At 41.5% G+C, this 15,907-nt stretch overlaps 1 long non-coding RNA gene across 1 annotated transcript in view; it reads left to right on the top strand.

The window, feature by feature from the left end:
• Positions 1–15,907, top strand: part of LOC140200712 (uncharacterized) — a 147,686-nt gene that overhangs the window by 131,343 nt on the left and 436 nt on the right. The window lies entirely within an intron of this gene.

The raw sequence follows: 15,907 nt of genomic DNA, 5'->3' as shown, positions 1-15,907 counted from the left end.
CTGAGACTTTTCTGTCCCTATTTACCCAATATCATGGTGTATTTTTGACAGTCCTTTTCACTGCCCAGAACTCCTTGTGTCATCTGCAAACTTACTAAACAACCCCGCATTCAAATGATTGATATACATCACAAACAATGGAGGTCCAAGCGCCAAACCTTGCAAAACACAAATCTCCAGAAAGAAGATGTGTATTCCACATATTTTCTGTCTTCTATGGGCAAGCAAGTTCCAAATCCAAATTTGCAATTCCCTTAGATCCAGTGTGTCATTATCTTATGAATGAACATACTATGAAGGACCTTATCAAATGCCTTACTAAAGTATATGAGATAACATCCATTCTCTTACTCCTATCACCCTCTGAGAATGATCCTTCCAGTGTGTTCTCTCTGAGTACTGCTGTGGAATTCTCCCTTATTATTCCCTCCATCTCTTTTAACTCCTCTCTATCACATCTAAATCCAACAAAACCCAAGAATATTGAGCTACCAGTCTTGTCCCTTATGGAACCAGGTCTTGGCAATATCATAAATAATTCCTGCCCTGAATTTCTCATTTGTAATCATATTTCTGCCCTAACTTTTTAATATTTAATCTTATCTATATCCCCTTGTTATAAGCACATCACTGAATGGAAGCAATTTGTTTACATATGCGCTCATCCATCCCTTAGTATTTTTCACTGCATTCTTTCTCCTGGTGAAGGTATAGCTAACACAGAACATGCACAGCACAGGAACACTACCCACAATGTTGCGCCGAACCAATTAAATTAGTAATCAAGTGGGCAATTAAACTAATCCCCTCTCCCTACACGATGTCCATATCCAGACATTTTCTTCACAATCATGTGCCAATTCAAATATCTCTTAAATGTTCCTAATGCACCTGCCTCCACCACCACCCCAGACCGTGCATTCCAGGCACCCACCGCCCTGTGTAACAAAATTGCCCCACACATCTCCTTTGAAATTGCCCCCTCTCACCTGAAATGCATGCCCTCGGGTATTAGACATTTCAACCCTGGGAAAAAGATACTCCCTGTCTGTCCCATGTGTGCCCCTCAGAATCTTATAGCCCTCCATCCGTTCTCCCCACAGCCTCTGCTGCTCCAGAGAAAACAACCCAAGGTTGTCCAACACGCCCCCTAATCCAGTCAGCATCTCAGCAAATCTCTTCGGCACCCTCTGCAAAGCCTCAGCATCCTTCCTGTAATAGGGTGACCAGAACTGTTTGAATTTTTGTTCCCTGTTAAGAGTTATATTTCTAATGAATCTGTACTGTACTGTAACATATTCTCTATTGCCTTAACATTTTTGTTAATGAACCCTAAGATGGGACAGTAGTCATGAAGTCACATAGAACAAGGTTAACCTCTTCTGTACCAGATGCAGCGATTCAGATCGACGGGTTTACTATACACTGTCAGGATAGATCTATAGAGTCTCTCAAAAGCAGAGGTGGAGGAATATGCCTCCTGATCGACTCTTCTTGGTGCACAAATATATCAGTGCTGTCCCAATTCTGCTCACCAGACCTGGAATATTTGGCAGTAAAGTGTCATCCTTTTTACCTACCACGGGAGTTCTCTGGGGTCATTCTGGTAGCAGTTTACATTCCACCTCAGGCCAATGTCAGGCAGGCTTTAGATGATCTAAGCAATGGGACCAACGTGCACGAAACAGCGCATCCTAACGCCTTCACCATTGTTTTGGGAGATTTTAACAAGGCCAATCTGAAAAAATCACAAGCAATTACCATCAACAGGTAACTTGCAATTCCAGAGGAAACAACACACTGGACCATTGTTACACCACCATCAAGAATGCCTACCGTGCTATTCCATGCCCTCACTGCGGGAAGTCTGATCACGGCTGTACTTCTACTCCCTGAGTATAGGCAGAGACCGAAGATCACAGCACCAGTAGTGAGGACCAAGAAGATTTGGACAAGGGAAGCACAGAAGCACCTACAGGACTGCTTTGAATCAGTGGACTGGACTGTATTCAGGGATTCATCTTTGAATCTGGATGAGTATACTGCAGTTGTTACCGACCATGAAAACCTGAGTGGATGAGTGTGTGCCTACAAAGATTTACTGCACATTCCCAAACCAAAAGCCATGCATGAACCAGGAAGTACATTATCTGCTGTAGGCTAGATCTGTGGCATTCAAGTCTGGCAACCCAGACCTGTACCTGAAAACCAGGTATGATTTGCGGAGGGCTATTTCAAAGGCAAAGGGACAATTTTGAACGAGATTGGAGGTGACATTGGATGCACGGCAACTCTGGCAGGGACTGCAAGACATTACTTCCTACAAAGCAAAACCCAATAGCATGAATGGCAGCAATGCTTCACTACCAGATGAATTCAACACCTTCTATGCACGCTTTGAAAGGGAGAACACAACTACAGCAGCGAAGATCCCTGCTGCACCTGATGACCTTGTGATCTCCGTCTCAGAGGCCGACGTTCGGCTGTCTTTAAAGAGAGTGAACCCTCGCAAGGCAGTAGGTCCCGATGGAGTACCTGGTAAGGCTCTGAAAACCTGTGCCAACCAACTAGCGAGAGTATTCAAGGACATTTTCAACCTCTCATTGCTACGGGCAGAAGTTCCCACTTGCTTCAAAAAGGCAACAATTATACCAGTACCAAAGAAGAATAATGTGGGCTGCCTTAACGACTATCACCCGGCAGCACTCATATCGACAGTGATGAAATGGTTTGAGAGGTTGGTTATGACTAGATTGAACTCCTGCCTCAGCAAGGACCTGGACCCATTGCAGTTTGCCTCTCGTCACAATAGGTCAACGGCAGATGCAATCTCCATGGCTCTTCACACAGCTTTAGACCACCTAGACAACACAAACACCTACATCAGGATGCTGTTCATTGACTATAGCTCAGCATTTAATACCATCATTCCCACAATCCTGATTGAGAAGCTGCAGAACCTGGGCCTCTGTACCTCCCTCTGTAATGGGATCCTTGACTTCCTAACCGGAAGACCACAATCTGTGCAGATTGGTGATAACACGTCCTCCTCGCTGACGATCAACACTGGTGCACCCCAGGGGTGTGTGCTTAGCCCACTGCTCTACTCTCTGTATACACATGACTGTGTGGCTAGGCATAGCTCAAATACCATCTACAAATTTGCTGATGATACAACCATTGTTGGTAGAATCTCAGGTGGTGACGAGAGGGTGTACAGGAGTGAGATATGCCAACTAGTGGAGTGGTGCCGCAATAACAACCTGGCACTCAACCTCAGTAAGACGAAAGAGCTGATTGTGGACTTCAGGAAGGGTAAGACGAAGAAACACATACCAATCCTCATGGAGGAATCAGAAGTGGAGAAAGTGAACAATTTCAAGTTCCTGGGTCTCAAGATCTCTGAGGATCTAACCTGGCCCCAACACATTAATGTAGTTATAAAGAAGGCAAGACAGTGGCTATACTTTATTAGGAGTTAGAAGCGATTTGGCATGTCAACAAATACACTCAAAAACTTCTATAGTTGCACCGTGGAGAGCATTCTGACAGGCTGCATCACTGTCTGGTATGGAGGGGCTACTGCACAGGACTGAAAGAAGCTGCAGAAGGTTGTAAATCTAGTCAGCTCCATCTTGGGTACTAGCCTACAAAGTATCCAGGACGTCTTTAGGGCATGGTGTCTCAGAAAGGCAGTGTCCATTATTAATGGCCCAGCCAGGACATGCCCTTTTCTCACTGTTCCCATCAGGTGGGAGGTACAGAAGCCTGAAGGCACACACTCAGCAATTCAGGAACAGCTTCTTCCCCTCTGCCATCTGATTCCTAAATGGACATTGAACCATGAACATTACCTCACTTTTAAAACATATTATTTCTGTTCTTGCACTATTTTTAATCTATTCAATGCACACCCACCCACCCCCAGAGTTATTTATTTATTTATTTATTTCTATATTATCATGTATTGCATTGTACTGCTGCTGCTAAGTTAACAGATTTCACCACACATTCCGGTGATAATAAATCTAGTTCTGATTCTGATTCTAAATCATGACTAGAATGGGCATGGACATGCTGTGGTCTCTCTGGAGAAGATCATGAGTTTAAGTTAACCTTCAGCCACAGAAGGACACTTGAGGTGTTAAAGGACAGGACTAGCCATCCAACAGGATGATGTAAGTGCTGCTGAAATATAAAAAAAACACTAGAGAGATATTAGAATTTCATGGATCTCTGACTGACGCACGCCAGTTATTTTACTTACTTACTCCAAAGGGGCACTTTTTTAAATAATAAGTTTAGTTTCTGTAATAATTTAAAAACAGGCACAGTGGCCATTTCAAGGCTTTGGAACAAGCATTATGCAAATGAACATTTATCCAAGCTTTGATTGCATGTTATCTTAATTTCTCTCTGAGTTTTCTTGCAATGTAATGGAGAAGGATAATATCAATCTAAAAGGAAGGTAGAGTGATCTTCTGTGGCTCATAAATGTTATGTCTAGACTTGATAAGTGCAGGACTGATGCTCTTTGCCATCTGATGTTTGGTAAATTTGTTGAGTCTTATTAGATTGAAGCAAAAGATGAACATATTTATTTCACTGAAATTTAAAGACATCCTGATGAATTTGTAAACTGAAGCTTGTTTGATTCTTTGAGAGTTGTAGAGTCATAGCTCTGTGGCAGCTTGGTATGATGTGTGCTTAAATCTCGAGGTTATGGTGACATTAATAACACTATTTACCTTCAAAAATATAATTCCTGATCCAGTACTGCATGACTGAAAAAGGTAGTGTTTTTCTCACAATGACTGGATCTGAGAAGTGTTTCTCTCCAGGGACTACCTGAAGAAGATAGGGCAGGGAGAGAGGAATGGCACCAATAACTATTTAGATTAGACTGTAGAATATTAAAGGATACAGAGAGTTGTATTGGTCTCAGTGGGGCATTGAAAGACATAGATTTAGAGGAGACTGAAATTAGATTGGATCGAATGTTGGTATGAAGGGAGAGTCCAATTAAGCTGAATATTATGATTAAACTAGGGAATTCTTTATTGAGGCAAGTAAAGAACCAGTATATTATTGTAGTGAACAACTATGGAGAACATCCTCACTACAGTTTTTAAAACTCTTTAGGATAGGGTTTAATGTTCGGAAAGGCAGTGGAGTGACCAACTGTCCATATTTGCCCAGTCTATAAAGACCCATTCCTTACCCAGTGGTATTTGAATGCAGGGTAGTATTTCTGCAGAGGCAGCAAGCTGAGGGGCCAGGCCAAGTAAAAGCCGTGTTCTCTCTGACCATCCTATAGAGATCAGCTCACCACCAACATCAGGAACCTGGGCATGGCGTGGCACAAATATCTGACCCATTACTAAAGATTTTAATGTTGCTGAAAGAACTTGATAAAAATAGCTTTATGCAAAAATTAATCATAGCAGTGCAAGGCAGATGAGCTGGTAGAGCCACTATCTCATAACAGCAGAGTTTGGGGTTTAGCCCCGCTTTCGGGTTCTGTCTGTGCGGAGTTTGCAGGTTCTCCCTGTGACTCTGTGTGTTTCCCTTGGGGGCTGCAATTTCCTCACACTCCCAAAGGCCTATGAGAAGAACAAAACATAATTTTAATGTCAGATTAGTGAAAATGGATGTTTCCCTTGTCTTCATTTTGAAAAGCTGGTAACCCTAGGGTATAGTGTAAATGATAGCACTATCTCTTCTGCTTCCTTAGTGAAATGAAGTCTGCAGAGGTAGGATTTCCACTCTTCACAGGGCTGTGGTAAGAGCTAAAGCATGCCTACTCTGCTGGGAAGCAGTTAAGCACAGATTACTGTTTGTGTTGCCATGGTGACTTGGAACAGATCACTGCAGCTGGACTGGTTTATACGGACTATGTGAAATTTGTTTTTCACTGCCTGAGATGTGTTCAGAGCTGATTCATGATATCTTTCAATACTATTTATATACACAAAAGTTACCTTAGTCCACATTTGTAATATTCATGTTTGCTTTGGCAGAAATGCTTATTTGTTTTTGTGTTTTTGAGAGAACGAATCAAAACAATTTGATACTGTAGTTAAATTTATGGCTACTTTTTCAATTTTATTGATCCTTTAATCCCTTGCAGATTGCAGGAACTTTAGTGGATCTGTATTTTAAACTCATTACGTTAGAATAGAATAAGCATCCGTTAGTCTCGTGAGACCACGGATTTGTGCCTTGGAAGGTTTTCAGGGCGTAGGCTTGGGCAAGGTTGTATGGAAGACCGGCAATTGCCCATGCTGCTTGTCTCCCCTCTCCACACCAATGATGTTGTCCAAGGGAAGGGCATTAGGACCCATACAGCTTGGCATCGGTGTTGTCACAGAGCAATGTGTGGTTAAGTGCCTTGCTCAAGGATACAACACGTTGCCTCAGCCGAGGCTCGAACTAGCGACCTTCAGATCACTAGACGAGCGCCTTTACCACTTGGCCACGCGCCAACACTCGTTATGTTAACAGATCGTTTTTTAACCAAAAACTTTAGATGTTAAATTAACTTTATAGTTCTGAGATGATTCATGATTTTACTCCCAATGGACCCAAAGCAGAAAGGCCCTTACAAATGGAGCCAATTAAATTGCTTGTATTAATGGAGTATTATGGCTATATTTTGATGCAGTTATTTCTCCCTTAACACTAGATAGATAAATAAATATTGAGAACATGAGTTGTAGAGTCCTTGAAAGCGAGTTCACTGGCTGTGGAATCTGTTCAGTGTTGGAGTGAGTGAAGTTTTCTAATCTGGTTCAGGAGCCTGATGGTTGAGGAGTAATTACTGTTCCTGAACATGGTGGTGTGAGTCCTGAGGCTCCTGTACCTGCCTCCTGAAGGCAGCAGTGAGAAGAGAGCATGGCCTGGATGGTGGGGGTCCTTGATGATGAATGCTGCTTTCCTGCAATAGCACTGCTTGTAAATGTGCTCGGGGTGAGGGGGTGTGGCTTTACCCGCGACGGGCTGGGCTGTATCCAATACTTTTTTTTTCCATACCTGATGCTACCAGTCACTATATTCTCCACCGTGCATCAAGAGAAGTTTGTCAAAGTTTTAGATTACATGCCGAATTTTTGCAAACTTCTAACAAACTAAATGTGCTGTCGCGTTTTCAGTGTAATGGTACTTAAGTGCTGGAGCCAGGACAAGTCCTTTGAAATGATAGTGCCAAGGAGGTTAAAGTTACTGACCCCCTCCACTCTGATCCCCTGATGAGGACTGACTCATGGACCTCTGGTTTCCTCCTCCTGCAGTCAATTATCAGCTCTTTGGTTTTGCTGACTCTGCGTGAGAGGTTGTTGTTGTGACACCACTCAGCCAGATTCCCAGTCTCCCTCCCATATGCTGATTCACCAACACCTTTGATTTGGCCAATGCCAGTGGTGTTTTCAGCAAATTTAAATACGGCACTGGAGCTGTGCTTAGATGTAAAGTGAGAAGAGCAGGGGGCTAAGCACACAGCCTTGTGGTTCACCTGTGCTGACGTTGATTGTGGAGAAGATGTTGTGCCAATCTGAACAGATTGTGGTCTGCAAGTGAAGAAGTTGAGGATCCAGTTGCACAAAGAGATATCAAGGTGTAGGTCTTGGGGCTTATTGATTAGCTTTGAGGGGAATGCAAAGCTGTAATGAATGAAGAACATCTGGACACATACATCTTCTCTGCCTATATGTTTCAGCATTGAGTGAAGAACCAAAGTTCAAAGTAAAATTTATTATCAGAGTACATACATGTCACCACATACATGAGGGTATACTTAGCATCTCTATAGAATAGTAACCAAACAGGATCAATGAACAAACTGTGCAGATATAAAAAAATAACAATAAAGAGCAAGATGAAGAGTCCTTAAAGTGAGGCCATCGGTTGCGGGAACACCAGAAATAGAATGAGTTATCCTCTTTTGTTCAAGAGCCTGTTGGTTGAAGGGTAGTAACTGTTCTTGAACCTGGTGGTGCGAGTTCTGAGGCACCTGTACCTTCTACCTGATGGCAGCAGCGAGAAAAGAGCATGGCCTGGGTGGTGAGGATCTTTGATGACGGATGCTGCTTTTCCATGGCAATATTTCATGTAGATGTGCTCAATGGTTGGGAGTTCTTTACCTGCAATGTACTGGGCCGAATCCATTACCTTTTATAGGATTTTCTGCTCAAGGGGATTGGGGGTGTATACTTTTTATGGGCATTGTAAAGTCACTGACCTTCTCTACCTCTGATCTTCCGATGAGTACTGGCTCATGGACTTCTGGTTTCCCGCTCATGAAGTCTACAGTCAGTTCCTTGATCTTGCTGGCCTTGAATGAGAGGTTGTTATTATTACACCATTCAGCCAACTTTTTAATCTCCCTCCTCTATGCTGATTCATCACCACCTTTGATACAGCCCATAACAGTGGTGTCATCAGCAAACTTTAAATGTGTTGGGGCTGTACTTCGCCACACAGCCATAGGTAGCAATGAAACAGCATCTGCTGCTGGCCAGTTGACAGTAGTATAACAGAGTAAATCAGAGTAAGTCTTGGCAAAATGGACTGACATTTCACTAAATCCTTCTCAGGCAGATTTCTGCCGGATAGCATCAGGGATGCTAGATTAGGCGGTAATGATATATTTTTTTAAAAATCAAGTGACTAGCATGGAAAAGTCAAGCAGATGTTAATGTTTTTTTTTAAAATCAGTGTTGAAAGGAAGTGGTACAGCTGCAGCTGTGGTTAATCTCATTCATGAAATTTGAAGGCCAAGTGATGACTGCACTGTATGCAATGAGCATTATGTGGTCTATAATTTATGTCCACTCAGTAGTTTGCACAAGTTCTTCAATATGTTATTTTTTTGCTCTCTGTGAAACAGCAAACACTAAACATCTGATTAAAAATAAATATTTGATAAATATCTAATATCTGCAGATTTCCAGGCTGCCAAATAATAAAAGGTTGAAAATAATGACTAATGAAAGACCCTCCATTTTTCAAAGGCACCAACTGATAAGTGATAAGCAAAAGAGAGGTATAAAAGGAAATCAATTTTTCTGCAGTGCTTTCCAACTGTAGAAATTTATTTAAATACTTTTGGGCATGCCTATCAAAGAAAAATTACACTGGTGGTAACTGATTATTCCTGTCCCTGTTCTCCTCCTTCACTGCACATGTACACACCAATATACACCCAGCCATGCACGTTCTCTTTAGAGTTCGCTCAGCATTCAGTTAGAACTCATCACAGTAGGAAGAGGGCAGAGTTATTCTACTACTTTAATTTTCTTCTGGCAGTGGCATTACAACATGCTTATTCTTAAAGTAAGGAAGCTAGGTCAGCCTAAAGCAAAATAAGAAATATTGAAGAAGAATTATTTCATTTTTTAATAGAAAGAAATGATTTTAGATCTGTTCAGAAGTTTTTGAGTTGTTTTATTATCCTGGCAATGATTTTGAATTTATGAAGTAAAGAATGAAAACATGTATTGCAATGCAAAGATATTTTGTGAATAAGTAGACATTGTGCATTTAGTATGGCTTTTGGTTTCACTCTGTAAGTCTACATAACACAATAGAAAATACATCTCTGTGCTGCGTTATTATTCAAATCATTAATTTGTCTCACTGTTTTGAATGTGATGCTCGCTGTGAAAAATGAATTAATTACCATGCTGCTGGATGAAAAACATTACTTTTATGTTTATAGATAACAATATGGGTTTTGCTATTTTTGTCCATTAATTATTTCAATTGCAGTTAGCTTTGAAAGTTATGTCTTGTTCCAGAGCATTATAGTGGTAAAAATTAATTGCATTGGGAAATTTTAGAATCAGGCAGTTTCTCGCACAACATCTCCAGCAAGAAGCAACAGCATTTTATTCATTGGTGGAATATAGGTTGCTGCTGGCAAAATCAGCATTTATTGGCTATCTGGTCAACGCCCTTGAAAGGTTTGTGATTAACTACCTATTGAATTGCTGCAATCCACTTTGTAAAGATATGCGCAAAGTATTTATATATATGGAACTTCAATGACAAAGGAGATGCACAGTATTTACAAGTGAGGATAGTTTCTAAATAGTAATGTCCTCATGTTTTTTGGTGGTAAAGGTTGCCGTTTTGGGTGGTACTGTCAAGATGGCAGCATACTTTGTAGATGTTGCAACCACGGTGTGCCAAAGACAGAAGGAATAAATATTTAGGAAAGTGAATAACATGTCAGTTAATTCGGATAGGTTACCCTGGTTGGTGTTAAGCTTCTTCAGTGCTTTATAGAGCTGAACTCATTCATCCAAGTGCAGGTCATTTCATTACATTTCTGACTTGCGCCTCGTTGACAAAGGGAATACTTTTGGGAGACAGGAGGTGAGTTATTCATCACAAAACACAGCTCCTGACGTGCTCTTGTACCAGTAGTATTCAGGTAGCCAGTCCAATTGATTTTCTGGTCAGTGGTGATCTCACAGTGCCACTCAGCAATCACTGACAATCAAGACTAGATAGCTCAGTTCTCACTTGCTGGAGGTGGCCACTCTTCAGGCAAGATTTTTACTTGCTATTATTATCAGTCCGTGTTTACATTTTGTCTAGACCTTCCTGGATACAGTGATGACTTCCTCAGTGTGTGAGGAATGGTGAATGGATCTGGCATTATGCAATTATCGTTGAACATCCCCAACTTCTGATTTTATGATGAGGGCAAATTACCGAATCAAACAAACGGAGCTATGTCTTGTAACTGTGTGATAGGCAGCCCACAGATAACTTTCCTTGATTCCCTTTGGTTAATTTTTACCAAAACTCTTTGACAACTTCTATCACACTGTTATAAAAATATGGAATGGTCCCCTACTATGATAAGGTGGAATTTTGATCTCACAGTCTACCTTGTTATGGTCTCCCTGCACTGCCTTTTCTCTGTAATCATAACACTTTATTTACTGTTTTTCCCTTGTACTACTGCTTTGCGCTGATGTGAAGACATGATCTGGATGGGTGGCATGCAATACAAAGTTTTCCACTGTACAATAATAAACCAACCTACCAATTTAATTTTATTCATCATTACATCCTGTCTCATGCAATTGGGAATTCTGCTGTTTTGCCCATATGCAAACCAAGGCTGTATTGTGGTGTGAAGGAAGTGTTTTGATTAAATCTAGGTTCGGCTCTGGTGAGCAGGTTATTGGCCAGTGCCCTGAATAGCACTGTTGAAGACACTTTACATTTTTGTGACATTTCACAGTAGAGTGATGGGTTAGTAATCAGCAGGATTGGAATTGTGCTGCTTTTTGTGGAAAGCTGACGTAAGCTGTAGCCACTTAGTTTTTAATAGTTCAGCACAGTAGCTGATGGGCTTTCGTGCTCTGTGATCCCATACAACAGCAGCTTGGACTGAGAGTCACTATGATTTGTCCTTAGCACTGTAGTTGTGATGTTATTGACTCCCCAGTCCAGGGCTCTCAGTTGTTTCTTGCTATCACCTGGAGTGGAGACTGGTTTATGCAACAAAGGGAATTACAGGAAGAAACCAAGACAGACCATGCACTCACCCTAACTGGATAGAAGTAATTGAAAATACCTCATCCTTGTCTTTTTCATTCACTCCCTTGGCTCAGTCAATGTTGAGAGTGTGATTATTCTTAGTACCTTTCCTTATTTGCTGTTAATAGTTCACTTTCTTTCCTGATAAGCTGTGAGAGGTCTCTAGAGTTTTCATGTAATGTGATCATTGTGGTTGATTAACTCTGAATTTCAGGTCATTGTGTTGTAGTTTCACCAGATGGTTGCCCAGTTTTTATATTTGTGTGGTGCTTCTCCCAGCATGTCATTCTGCACTTCCCATTGAAACGGGTTTGGTCGCCTAGCTTGATATGACAAACTGCTTCTGATGATGCCCAGCATCTCTTGTGTCCAGTTTTGAAATGCCAGGGATGTGTGCGGTGAGCGAGAGTGAATGGGTGGTGTGGGAAGGGATTAGAAAGAATGGAAGTTGGGAAGGGATGAAGAGAGAGGGTGTAAGGAAGAGAAATGAGGGAATGTGGACTGAGAAACATGCAAAGAGAGGCAGAATGCAGCACTGAGTCAAAATTAGACACTTGGAGTTAGCTCCTTTTGGGGCCTGGTTTTGTTCTCTGCCTGGCCCTCAGTCCATCTGCTTTAGGTAGCAACAGATTAGTACAAATGCTACAGTTTTGGGATTAGTGGAAATTGCTTTCATTTTGGATGTGCAACTGCCTACCCTACCTATCAATCACAGGTGTTTTATGTTGATCTCAGTTCTTCTTCTCTGCATATTCATCATAGGCCCCAATTCCTTGATTTTTCAATATATATCTATCTTCAAATTGTTCTGAGACGTGACCTTAGAGAGAGGTATAAAATCATGAGGGCATAAATAGGCTGAATACAGTCTTTTTTCAAAGGGTTGGAGAACAGAGGGCATAGGTTTAGGGTGAGTGGGGAAAGATTTAATTGGACTTGTGTTGCAACTCTTCTACACATAGAGCAGTATTTACGTGGGCTGCCAGAGGAAGTGATGAGGCAGGTACAAAAACAACTTATAATAGATAAATAAACAGATATCTGACAGGAAAGGTTTAGAACATTGAGCCAAATTTCATCAAATGAGATTAGTATGGATAGGCATCTTGGTCAGCATGGACCAGATGAATAAACCTTATAGCTCGAGGACTCTTAAATACAGTATATTTGAATGATCGATTCTCCGCAACCATTTGGGTCAGAGAAACCCAGAGGTTCACTATCCTCTGAGAGAAGAAATTTCCACCAACCAACCCATTACTTTGTAGCTGTGACTCTCCATGTATGTGACTCTCTTACTTGGGCAAGCATCTCAACAACTATCCTGCCAAGACTCCGTAGGATCTTATATAAGACCATAAGATATGGAACCGAATTAGGCCATTCAGCCCATTGAGTCTCCTCCGCCATTTCATCACGGCTGATCTATTTACCTCTCAAACCAATTCTTCTGCCTTCTCCTTGTAACATTTCACACCCTGACTAATCAGGAGCCTGTCACCCTTTGCCTTAGATATACCCAACGACCTGGCCTCCATAGCCGCCTCTGGCAACAGGTTCCACAAATTCACCATGCACTGGCTAAAGGAATTCCTCCTCATCTCCATTCTAAATGGTTGAACCTCTATTCTGAGGCTGTTCCCTTTAGTCCTAGACTCCCCCACCATGGGAAACATCCTCTCCACATCCACTCTGTCGAAGCTATTCAACATTCGATAGGTTTCAATGAGATCCCTAAATTCCAGTGATGAAAGGCCCAGAGCCATCAATCGCTCCTCATATGATAAGCCTTTCATTCCCAGAATCATTCTCATAAACCTCCTCTGAACCCTCTCCAATGTCAAATCCTTTCTTAAATGAGGGGTCCAAAACTGCTCCAAGTGTGGCTTCACCAATGCCAGGAAGCCTCAGCATTACATCAACAAAGCTGCCCCTCAGGCCTCCTTTACTCTCTATATACCCATGACTGTGTCGCCACACACAGCTCCAATCTGCTGACAACACTACACTGATTGGCCTAATCTCAAATAATAATGAGGCGGCCTACAGAGAGGAAGTCACCACCCTGACACAGTGGTGTGAAGAAAACAACCTCTCCCTCAATGTCCGCAAAAACAAAGGAGCTGGTTGTGGGCTACAGGAGGAATGGAGACAGGCTCACCCCTATTGATATCAATGGATCTGGGGTTGAGAGGGTAAATAGCTTTAAGTTCCTCGGCATAAACATCACTAAGGATCTCACGTGGTCTGTACATACCGGCTGTGTGGTGAAAAAGGCACAACAGCACCTCTTTCACCTCAGACGGTTGAGGAAGTTTGGTATGGCTCCCCAAATTCTAAGAACTTTCTACAGGGGCACAATTGAGAGCATCCTGACTGGCTGCATCACTGTCTGGTATGGGAACTGTACCTCCCTCAATCGCAGGACTCTGCAGAGAATGATGCAGACAGCCCAGCACATCAGTAGATGTGAACTTCTCACTATTCAGAACATTTACAAAGACAAGTGTGTAAAAAGGGCCTGAAGACTGCTTAATTCATGCTGATGCAACTGTATTTCTACATAATATTTATTATAAATGACTATAATTGCACATTTGAACAGAGACGTAACGTAAAGATTTTTACTCCTCTTGTATATGAAGGATGTAAGTACTTTGTAATAAAAGTGGAGTGACATTTGCAATTTTCCATTCCTCCAGAATCATTCCAGAATCTAGTGATTCTTGAGAGATAATTGCTAATACATCCACAATCTCCTCAGACACCTCCTTTTGAATCTTGTGACGTGGTCCATCTGATCTAGGTGACTTATCTATCTTCAGACCTTACAGTTTCCAAACACCTTCTCCCTAGTAATAACAGCTGTACTCACTTCTGACCCCTGAACTCTGGCATACTGCTAATGTCTTCCACAGTGAAGACTCATGCAAAATACTTATTCAGTTTGCCCATAATTTCTTTGTCCACCATTACTACCTTTCCATGTCATTTTCCAGCGGTGCTGCAGCTCCAGTTCCTTAACACAGCTTGGAGCACCTGGTGCAGATATGGTTATCTGGGAGGCTGAAGATCTCCCAGAATTCCCTCATCTCACACAATGAACAAAACACAACCCCTGGAGCCATTCTGACTATGCACTTACAGATGAAGAATGAAGAAGAACTTACCAGCTACTTACCTCACCCAAGCCTGATGAGCTATAGCCTCCCCACTCTAACTCTGCTCCACTCCAACAGTGGCCACTCCACTTGTCCCTGCCTTATTTTTATTTGTCTTTGCTAATACTTGAGGCCTACTGTGCTGATTCGACTGAGACTGCATCAAATATGTTTGATTAAACATAATACAAACTCAAACTGTCTAGCCTCTCTTAAAAGGAGATGATGACTGACAAATTCATGAAGAGAAATAAAAGTAAAGATTAACTTTATTTGTCTCATGTAGATTGAAATATTGAAATATACAGTAAAATGCATCTATTGTGTCCAATCAAATCAGTGAGAATTGTGCTGAGGATAATCTGCAAGTGTTGGCATGCTTCCGGTGCCAACATAGCACGGCTACAACTCCCTAACCCTAACCCACTCATCTTTGGAGTGTTGGAGGAAACTAGAGCACCTGGAGGTAATCCATGCGGTCACAGGGAGAACGTACAAACTCCTTACAGACTGTGGCGGGAATCGAAGTCTGATCTTAACATTTGGTAATGTAAAGCATTATGCTAACCACTACACTACTGTGCTAAACGTTTCTTCAACTGAGAAAAACAAGATGAGAATTTTAAACTATATCATTCGAGGTTGAAAAGGCAAAGGACTATGATGATTTTGTTTATTGTTAACAGAATTGAGTGTATTTCTCACCATTGATTTAATTTTCACCCTTGTCAGAAGTTCAGTGGATATTTATATGCTGAGCATTTTGACATTACCCAAAAGTTAAACATTTTCTGGAAATGGGAGAATGTAACTATAGATTTTTAAGTGTTTAATAAACACATTGTTAGTTTGATCTGAGGCAGTGTCACTTTTAAGGCCTTCAACTACTCAGAAATTGTAACTACATTTAAATATTTATCCACCGTGGCACCTTGTAACGTTTTGCAATGCATCTGCTCTTTGATATTCTAGTGCTGTTTCACTGTGTTCAGAAGTATCTTACATTACAAAAACAAAGGCAACCGTGGGGATTATCCTAATACCGCAATGGAAATAGCTTAAAAGATATGGAGTGACATTTGAATGTTGCTGGCAATTTCATACCATCAATGTTTTGTGAACAAGAATGAATTTTTGATCTTGCTGTGATCAGATGTGAGCATGTTCCACAATTATTTTTTATTACAAAACCA

Source organism: Mobula birostris, chromosome 7 (assembly GCF_030028105.1).
Source record: "Mobula birostris isolate sMobBir1 chromosome 7, sMobBir1.hap1, whole genome shotgun sequence".
Classification (NCBI taxonomy): Eukaryota; Metazoa; Chordata; class Chondrichthyes; order Myliobatiformes; family Myliobatidae; genus Mobula; species Mobula birostris.
The sequence above is the reverse complement of the archived record's forward strand: the minus strand, read 5'-3'. Positions and strand labels throughout refer to the sequence as shown.